Source organism: Hordeum vulgare, chromosome 7H (genome assembly GCF_904849725.1).
Source record: "Hordeum vulgare subsp. vulgare chromosome 7H, MorexV3_pseudomolecules_assembly, whole genome shotgun sequence".
In the NCBI taxonomy this organism is placed as follows: Eukaryota; Viridiplantae; Streptophyta; class Magnoliopsida; order Poales; family Poaceae; genus Hordeum; species Hordeum vulgare.
Genome location: NC_058524.1, coordinates 502134731 through 502145178, shown reverse-complemented (window position 1 = coordinate 502145178; position 10448 = coordinate 502134731).

Genomic DNA, 10448 nt, shown 5'->3' with positions numbered 1-10448 from the left:
AATCATCAATATCTTTGACTCATGTTGGTGTTGAGCTTTATTTGCAAAGTCCATGATTGTTTGTTGGGTCTCACTCTTCCTCTTGAAGAAGTATACCCAAATATATCTTGAGTAATCATCCACAATCACCAAGAAATATTTTCTTCCTCCAAGACTATCAAAAGATGGAGAACCAAAGAGATCCATGTGAAGGATCTCCGAAGTCCTCTTCGAGTAAATGATAGTTGTGGAGCGATGAGGCTTCTCATGTAGCTTTACTTTGATACAAGCACTACAAGCATGATCTTTGGCGAAAATAATAGTTTTTAGTCCATGAACATGGTCCCCACTGAGGAGACTTTGCAAAGATCTCATATTTGCGTGGGATAAATGGTGATGCCAAAGCCATCCGAGATCAACTTTGGCCATTAGACATGTTGCGGTCTTAGTGGGCTTCTCCGAAAAAGTTGACCACATAGAGACCGCTCTAAACATATCCAACATAGGACACTTTAAGAGTCTTGCTCCACAAAAGGGACACGATATTAAGATCAAAGAAAGTAGAAAAATCGATCAATGCTAGTTGACGAACGAAAAGTAAATTGTATGCAAGGGTCTCAACAAGCATGACTTTCTGAATGGTTAAATACTGAAAGATCACCATCTTGCCAAGACCCAATACCTTTGATGTTGAAGAATCTCCCAATTGGACTTGAGTGGTGTTGGAGCATATATCTCCATATGTGGTTTTGGTACTTGATGACAATTCCTATGGACTAATGGTTGCCTTAAGTTACATTTATAGGATTTGTCCATAGGCACTTCTTGAAGTCCATCTGTTGGGTTCAAGGAGTTTATATGATGACCAAGATGGTATTCAAGGTATTATCCAAAGAATGGTCATAGAGACACATGGTTGATCAAGATCTCAGACAAAGAGTAAATCAAGATGATCAACACACAAAGCGTACAAGGTGTACCGAGAGGGATCAAGTGATCCCATGGTATGGATTTGTCCATAGGCACTTCTTGAAGTCCATCAGTTGGGTTCAAGGAGTTTATATGATGACCAAGATGGTATTCAAGGTATTATCCAAAGAATGGTCATATAGACACATGGTTGATCAAGATCTCAGACAAAGAGTAAATCAAGATGATCAACACACAAAGCGTACAAGATGTACCGAGAGGGATCAAGTGATCCCATGGTATGGTAAGCATTGTCCATTACGTGTTTGTGTACTAACCCATGGTCTTCGTGAGAGTTCTATGTGTGGGTTAGGTGTGTTTACATGGGCTTGCGTCAAAGGGAAGATCTCATACAACCCATGGAGTATGACATCAAGTTATGATCATCATCAATGGTTGATCAAGATCTCAGACAAAGAGTAAATCAAGATGATCAACACACAAAGCGTACAAGATGTACCAAGAGGGATCAAGTGATCCCATGGTATGGTAAGCATTGTCCATTACGTGTTTGTGTACTAACCCATGGTCTTCGTGAAAGTTCTATGTGGGGGTTAGGTGTGTTTCCATGGGCTTGCGTCAAAGGGAAGATCTCATACAACCCATGGAGTATGACGTCAAGTTGTGATCGTCATCAAGATTGCGATGTGCAAGTTCAAGTGGATCAGCACGAAGATAGCATGCTTGAAGCTTGCCGTCCATTGTGGTGGCAATGGACTTGTGAAGATATGCTGAAGAGTGGCTCACCCATAGTGAGTATGGGGGAGAAATCAACTAGTCTTCATCAAGCCAACACAATCAAGAAAGGTGGTCCATCTTGAGGAAGCCAAGATCATCATCATCTAGCTCAAGAGGACGAGGTGCAAGGTATAAGTTTGCCCTTGATAGGTTTTCTGGTTAGGATAGATTGTTGTTCTATCAAGGGGGGCTCTCAAGTGAGTAGCTTGATCGTATCGTTCATTGAGAGCTCAAACCATTTGCATCCTTGCATCATACTTCTTGGTTCTTGTTTGGTGTTTCTCTTTGTGAGTTTTAGAGCTTATGGTCATCTTCGTGACAAGCTCGAGTTCATCGAAAACGGAGTCCATATGCATCTACTATGATGTTTTCGATGTTGGAGTTTTTGCCGGTTCTTCATTCATAGAGATCTCACATCTCTAGATCTTTGGCATATTCATAACCGCATGGTCTTAAGATTTCCCTTGTCGTCCTGAATCCAACAAGCTTGGGTTTGCTCGATTCGGAGCTCGTATGCGAAAGTTATGGTTGTTTCAGTGGCGAGCGGTAGTACCGCTGGACCTAGCGGTAGTACCGCTGGCCCTAGCAGTAGTACCGCTGACTGGCGGTAGTACCGCCCCTGGTCAGCGGTAGTACCGCTCCAGGAGCGTAGTACCGCCTGCCTAGCGGTTGTTCGTGGACGGACCTTTTTGCGAAGACTTTCTTGGCGGTGGTAGTGCCGTTGCACTACCATGGGCCCAACGGTAGTACCGCTGGAGTGCCAGCGGTAGTACCGCTGCAGCCAGCGGTAGTACCGCCGGAGCTCGGGCAGAAAGTGGGGGTAACGGTGTGATTCCTTCCCCCACTATATAAAGGGGTTCTTCTTCCCCCTTGGTCTCATCCATCCGTTGAGCTCTTGTTCTACCTCCATTGTTGACATTCTTAGAGCTTGATTACTCTCTATCCCTCCAATGATTCTTGCTTGTTCTTGAGGGAAAACAGAGAGGAGATCTAGATCCACATCTCCACCAATCACTTTCTCCTCTATGTGAGGGGAACCCCTTGGATCTTGATCTTGGAGTTCTTTGTGAGCTCCTTGTTCTTCCTCTCACATTTCTCCATAGCTTTTGTTGTTGTGGAGGGATTTGAGTGTGAGGGACTTGACCACTTCGTGTGTTCTTGCCATTGCATTAGTTGCATCGGTTTGAGTTCTCCACGGTGATACGTGGAAGTGAGAAGTTGAGAAGCTTACTACCTTTGGTACTTAGTACCCTTGATATTGTTCTTCGTGGATGCTTTGGCGTCCTAAAAGCTTGGTGGTGTCTCGGAGCTCAATCAGTGTGGTGTGAAGCTCCGGGAAGCGTCGGGGGTCTCCAATTAGGTTGTGGAGATTGCCCCGAGCAATTTGTACGGGTACCGGTAACCGCCCCCAAGGGTTGCCATTTGTACGGGTTCGGTGACCGCCCCCAAGGGTTGCCATTTGTACGGGTTCGGTGACCGCCCTCAAGGGTCCCTTAGTGGAATCACGGCATCTTGCATTGTGCGAGGGCGTGAGGAGATTACGGTGGCCTTAGTGGCATCTTGGGGAGCATTGTGCCTCCACACCGCTCTAACGGAGATTAGCATCCGCAAGGGTGTGAACTTTGGGATACATCATCGTCTCCCCGTGCCTCGGTTATCTCTTACCCGAACCCTTTACTTATGCACTTTACTTTGTGATAGACATATTCTTTATTGTAATATATCTTGCTATCACTTAGTAGTTTATCTTGCTTAGCATAAGTTGTTGGTGCACATAGGTGAGCCTAGTTGTTTGTAGGTTTTGTGCTTGACATATTAAACGATTAGTTTTATTCCGCATTTGTTCAAGCCTAAACCTTAACTATTTTAAAGCGCCTATTCACCCCCCCCCCCTCTAGGCGACATCCACGTCCTTTTCAAGTGGCCATGGATGAGTTAGTATGGACGTCCACCATCAAGTCCTTGTTTCCGGTCATATGATTTGTTGCTCCACTATCGAGAAACCATGAACCTCCTCTGGAAGCAAACTCCTACAAGAGATTAATGCTTGGTTTTAGGTACCCATTCTTGCATTGTCCCTTTGAGGTTACTAACAAGGGTCTTAGGAACCCAAATAGACCACTCAATGTATTCATAAGGAGAACCAACAAATTTGGCATAAACATGCCCATCACTAGTGCGACCGAAGACATAAGAAGGGTTAAAGTCTCCGACTTTGTTAGTATGAGTGGTTTTGCCCCTCTTGGAGCCACCACCCATCACCTTGTTCTTCTTCTCCTTAGGGATACCATCTCCCTCTTTGAAAAATGTTTATTTGAGAGGGAGAGATTGGTTAGTCTTGCCTTTCTTCTTGGATTCCTTCTTGTTTGACTTGGGTATGTATCCAAGTCCCTATTTGACACACCTTACTTTTGATTGCTCAAAAGATCATTGATGTTCTTCTCACCTTGTATACAAGTCACAAAGCCCTTCTCAAGTTGCTCTTTCAACCTGGCATTTTGCTCCACAATGTGTACATGCTCACAACAAGGGTTACGTGTATGAACATTATCAATTAACACAAAAGGAGGACATGTGGCATTTCCTTAGTTAGTTTCACCTGGAGTTGATCATGAGAAGCCTTGAGGCTAGTGTGAGTACTTTTCAAGGCCTTATGAGCCTTGTCAAGCACCCCAAACTCCTCATTGAGTTTTTCATGGCGAACTCCAATTTCAACCTTCTCACTTTTAAGCACGCGAGCAAGAACTTGAGCATGGTCAAGATCTTTCTTTAGTCTAGCAAGGTCAACCTTGTGTGACTCCTCAAGAGCCAAACATAGACCTTGATCTTCTTCTAGAGCATGGGAAAGATCCATAATCTCATCGGGATAATCATGGCTATGCCCCTCCATCTTGGTGATGGTATCTTCATGAGACTCAATAACATAATTGGCATCACCTAATTGTTACAAGAGAGAAATGAAATGCTTCATGGTCTCACCTTTGAGCCTACCCATGAACTTGTCAAAGGCATTGTCATCCACCTTTTCCCCCTCTTGTTCATCCACACAATCCGTCAAAGAAGGAGTAGTGGATATGGTAGTTGTAAGGTTGGAGGTTACCTTGTTGGTGGATTTATCCATTAGGTACTTGGCAATGAGGATGTGGTCCTCGTTGGGGGAGTCAAAGAGCGACACCGTGGTTGGGAAGAGATAGAAATGATCTCCGTGGCCATTGCCATTCCTTCATCGCCCGCATCATCGTCATCATAACCATCATCATCATCATCATCATCATCATTAGAATTGTACTATTCTTGCACTATCAACCCCTTTTAGGCACCCTCTTCATGAATTTTTTTTATTGTTGGGGAAGGACTTGGACTTGTTCATGCGAATGAGCTTTCCACCATTGTCTTCACACTTCTTGTAGGGACAATCTACAATAAGTGACTTACGTTGCTGCAATTGTATCGCGTTCTCACTCGTTGCTTGCCCTTGGAGCCACTTGAATTGTTCTTGGAGAAGTTGGGCTTGGAGTTCGTCTTGTTGCCCCAAAATTGCCTTGATGCAAGAGCCATGTGCTCATGGTAAGCATATTTGGTGTCCTCGGGGAAACACTCTTCTCTTATGGTCTATGTATATCCCGCATCACTTTCCCGGAAGGTAATATCGCCAAGTCTTCATGTCATGAACCATTGCAGCCAACTCAAGATCGTGAGTGGTGTAGTTCTCTTAGTGAGGACGTAGCTGTCTCGACAGATATGCCATGACTTTGCCTTCCTACATTAGGACACCACCAATCCCGGTCCTTGATGCATCACAATATATCACAAACTCCTTGTGATTATCTGCGGTGTCTAGAACTAGGGCCATTGTCAACCTCTTCTTAAGCTCCTAGAAACTTTCTTCGCACTTTGGTGTCCATTCAAACTTCTTGTCCTTCTTCAAGAGTTGAGTCATAGGTGTTGGGGAAGTAGCATGGGAAACAAAATTTTCGTACGCACATGCAAGTCCTATTCATGGTGATTACCATCTACGAGAGGGGAGAGTGAGACTACATACCCTTGTAGATCGCTAAGCGGAAGCGTATATAACACGGTTGATGTAGGGGAACATCTTCGTGATCCAAATCACAGCCCTTCCCACGATCTCATCACGATCCGTCTTGCGATCCCATCACGATCCATCCCGATCTATTGCCGAACGGACGACGCCTTCACGTTCCACACACGTACAACTCGATGACAATCTGCACCTTCTTGATCCAGCAAGAGGGGGCGGATAGGTAGATGGGTTCTCCAGCACGATGGCGTTATGGTGGTGGTGGTGAACTAATCCAGCAGGGCTTCGCCTAAGCACCGCCGAACTAGAATAGAGGAGAAAAATGATCTAGATGAAGTAGAGGGAGCACGTGGCAATTAGGGTTAGCTATCCCCTCTAAATCCTCTAGTATATATAGGAGGAGAGGATAGGAGGAAGCCTTGGCCCCTACTCCAAGGAGAAGTGGTCGGCTGAACCAAAGGAAGAGTCCTCCTCCACAAGGGAGGTGGACTACTTTGGGAGGACTCTTCCTTCCCTTTCTTTTAAAGGTCTTTTGCCTTTTATCTCCTCTCCAAGCCGCATGGGCCTTTGGGAGAGGATTTGGCCAGACCACCAGGGGCTGGTCCACCTCTTCTCACAGCCTATAAGGCTCTAGGGTCGTCACACCCCTCCCGATGGTCCCCTGGCACCCTCCCGGCACTCCCGATGAGCCCGAAACTTTTTCGATGACCAAAACAGGATTTCCTATATATCATTCTTTACCTCTGGACCATTCCGGAGCTCCTGGTGACATCTTGGATCTCATCCGGGACTCCAAACAACCTTCGGTCACCAGCACCTATAACTCAACTATACCGAAATGTCACTGAACCTTAAGTGTGCAAACCATGCGGGTTTGAGAACTATGTAGACATGGCCTAAGACACTCTCCAGTCAATATCCAATAGCGGGACCTGGATGCCCATATTGGATCCTACATATTCTATGATAATCTTATCGGTTGAACCTCTATGTCAAGGATTGAGTTAGTCCCGTATATCATTCCCTTTGTCCTTTGGTATGTTACTTGCCCGAGATTCGATCGTCGGTATCTCCATACCTAGTTCAATCTCGTTATCGGCAAGTCTCTTTACTCGTTCCGTAATACAAGATCCCGTGGCTAACTCTTTACTCACATTGCTTGCAAGGCTTGTTTGTGATGTTGAATTACCGAGTGGGCCCCGAGATACCTCTCCGTCACACGGAGCAACAATTCCCAGTTTTGATCCATGCTAACTCAAACGACACCTTCAGAGATACCTGTACAACACCTTTATAGTCACCCAGTTACGTTGCGATGTTTGATACACACAAGATATTCCTATGGTGTCAGTGAGTTAGATGATCTCATGGTCATAGGAATGTACACTTCACATGCAGAAAACAATGGCAACAAAATTACACGATCACAAGCTACGTTTATACTTTGGTCTTGTCCATCACATCATTCTCCTAATGATGTGATCCCATTATCAAGTTCAAGTGACAACACTTGTCTATGGCTAGGAAACCTTAACCATATTTGATCAACGAGCTAGTCAACTAGAGGCATACTAGGGACAATGTTTTGTCTATGAATCCACACATGTATTTCAGTTTCCAATCAATACAATTATAGCATGGATAATAAACGATTATCATGAATAAGGAAATATAATATTAACTAATTTATTATTGCCTCTAGGGAATATTTCCAACAGTATCCCACTTATACTAGAGTCAATAATCTAGTTCACATCACTATGTGATTGCTATGAATCTAATGCCCATACAATTCTAGGGTTTTATCATGTCTTGCTTGTGAGAGAGGTTTTTAGTCAACGGGCCTGAACCTTTCAGATCCGTGTGTGCTTTACAAATCTCTATGTCGTCCTATAGATGCTACTACTACACGCCATTCGGAACTATTCCAAATGACTGTTCCACTATACGAATCCAGTTTACTTTTTAAAGTCATCTGAATTAGTGTAAAAGCTTGCATCGACGTAACCCTTTACGACGAACTCTTTTATCACCTCCATAATCGAGAAAAATTCCTTAGTCCACTAGTTATTAAGGATAATTTTTGACCGGTATCCAGTAATCTACTCCTGGATCACTTTCGTACCCCTTGACAGATTCATGGCAAAGCACACATCGCGTGCGGTACACATCATAGCATACTATAGAGCCTACAGCTAATGCATAGGGGACGGCCTTCATCCTTTCTCTTTCTTCTGCCATGGCCAGGCTTTCAGTCTTACTCAAATTCACACCATACAACACAACTAAGAACTCCTTCTTTGCTTATCTATTTTGAACTCCTTCAAAAACTTGTCAAGGCATGCATTTCATTGAAAGCTTTATTAAGCGTCTTAATCTATCTCTATAGATCTTGATGCTCAATGTTCAAGTAGCTTAATCCAGTTTTTCCTTCAAAAAACACTTTTCAAACAACCTATATGCTTTCCAGAAATTATACATCATTTCCGATCAACAATATGTCAACCACATGTACTAATAATAAATTCTGTAGTGCTCCCACTCACTTCCTTGGAAATACAAGTTTTTCATAAACTTTGTATAAACCCAAAAGCTTTGATCATCTCAAAAAAGTGCATATTCCAACTCCGAGATGCTTACTCCAGTCCTTGGAAGGATCGCTAGAGCTTGCATACTTGTTAGCATCCTCAGGATCGACAAAACCTTCTTGTTGTATCGCATACAACGTTTCCTCAAGGAATCCGTCGAGGAAACAACGTTTTGACACCCATCTGCAAGATTTCATAACTGAAAAATGCAGCAAGTGCTAACATAATTCCAACAAACTTTTAGCATCGCTACGAGTGAGAAATTCTCATCATAGTCAAGTCCTTGAACTTGTCAGAAACTTTCTTTTGCAACAAGTCGCGCTTTCTAAATGGTGACATTCACCATTATCGTCTGCCTTCTTTTTAAAGATCCATCTATACTTAATAGTCTTACGACCATCAAGTAGTTCCAAAGTCCACACTTTGTTTTCCTACATGGATCCTCTCTCGAATTTCATGGCCTCTAGCCATTTGTCGGAATCCGGGCCCACCATCGCTTCTCCATAGCTCGTAAGTTCATTGTTGTCCACCAACATGACCTCCAAGACATGATTACTGTACCACTCTAGATTAGCGTGTATCCTTGTCGACCTACGAGGTTTGGTAGTGACTTGATCCGAAGCTTCATGATCACCATCATTTGCTTCCACTTCAACTGGTGTAGGCGCCACAGGAACAGCTTCGATTTCCCTGCTACTCATTGGTTGAAGTGACAGTTCAATAACCAAGTTTCCACCATCCTCCCACTCAATTCTTTCGAGAGAAATATTTTCTCGAGAAACGACCCTTTCTTAGGAACAAACACTTTGCCCTTGGATCTGAGATAGGAGGAACACCCAAGTATCTCCTTTGGGTATCCTATGAAGATGCATTTATCCGCTTTGGGTTCGAGCTTATGAGGTTGAAACTTTTTCACATAAGCATCGCATCCCCAAACCTTTAGAAATAACAGCTTAGGTTTCTTGCGAAACCATAGTTCATACGGTGTCATCTCAACAGTAATTGATGGTGGCCTATTTAATGTGAATGCGGTTGTCTCTAATGCATAACTCCAAAAACGATAGTGGTAATTCGATTAGAGACATCATAGTATGCACCATATCTTAATAGGGCGCGGCTACGATGTTCGGACACCCCAGCACACTATGGTGTTCCAGGTGGAATTAGTTGTGAAACAATTTTCACATTGTCTTAAATGTTTACCAAACTCGCAACTCAGATATATATTTACCTCTACGATCACATCGTAGACATATTATCCTCTTGTCACGATGATCTTCAAATTCACTCTGAAATTACTTGAACCTTTCAATAATTCAGACTTGTATTTCATCAATTAAATATACTAGTATCTACTCAAATCATATGTGAAGTATGAACATAGCGATATCCACTACGTGCCTCACCACTCATTGGACTGCATACATCAAAATGTATCACTTCCAATAAGCCACTATCTTGTTCCATCTCACTGGAAAACGTGGCCTTCGGTCATCTTGCCATGTGGCATGATTTGCATGTATCAAGTGATTAGAAATCAAGTGAGTCCAAACGATCGATCTGCATGGAGTTTCTTCATGCGTTTACACCAATAGACATGGTTTGCATGTCTCAAACGATTCAAAAACGAGTGAGTCCAAAGATCCATCAGCATGGAGCTTCTTCATGCGTTTTGTACCAATATGACTCAAGCGGCAGTGCCACAAGTAAGTGGTACTATCATTACTACTTTGTATCTTTTGGCATCAATATTATGAACATGCATATCACTATGGTCGAGATTCAATAAACCATTCATGTTAGGTGCATGACCTTTGAAGGTTTTATTCAAGCAAACAAAATAACCATTATTCTCTTTAAATGAATAATCATATTGCAATAAACACGATCTAATCATGTTCATGCTCAACGAAAACACCAAATAACATTTGGGTTCAACACTAAACCCGATGGTTGAGGGAGCGTACGATGCTGGTCACATCAACCTTGGAATTTCTTCCAACACACATCGTCACCTCACCCTTGCTAGATCTGTTTAATTCATAGCTATAATTTCGAGTTACTAACACTTAGCAACTGAACCGGTATGTAATACCCCGGTGCTACTAGGAGTACTAGTAAAGTACACATCA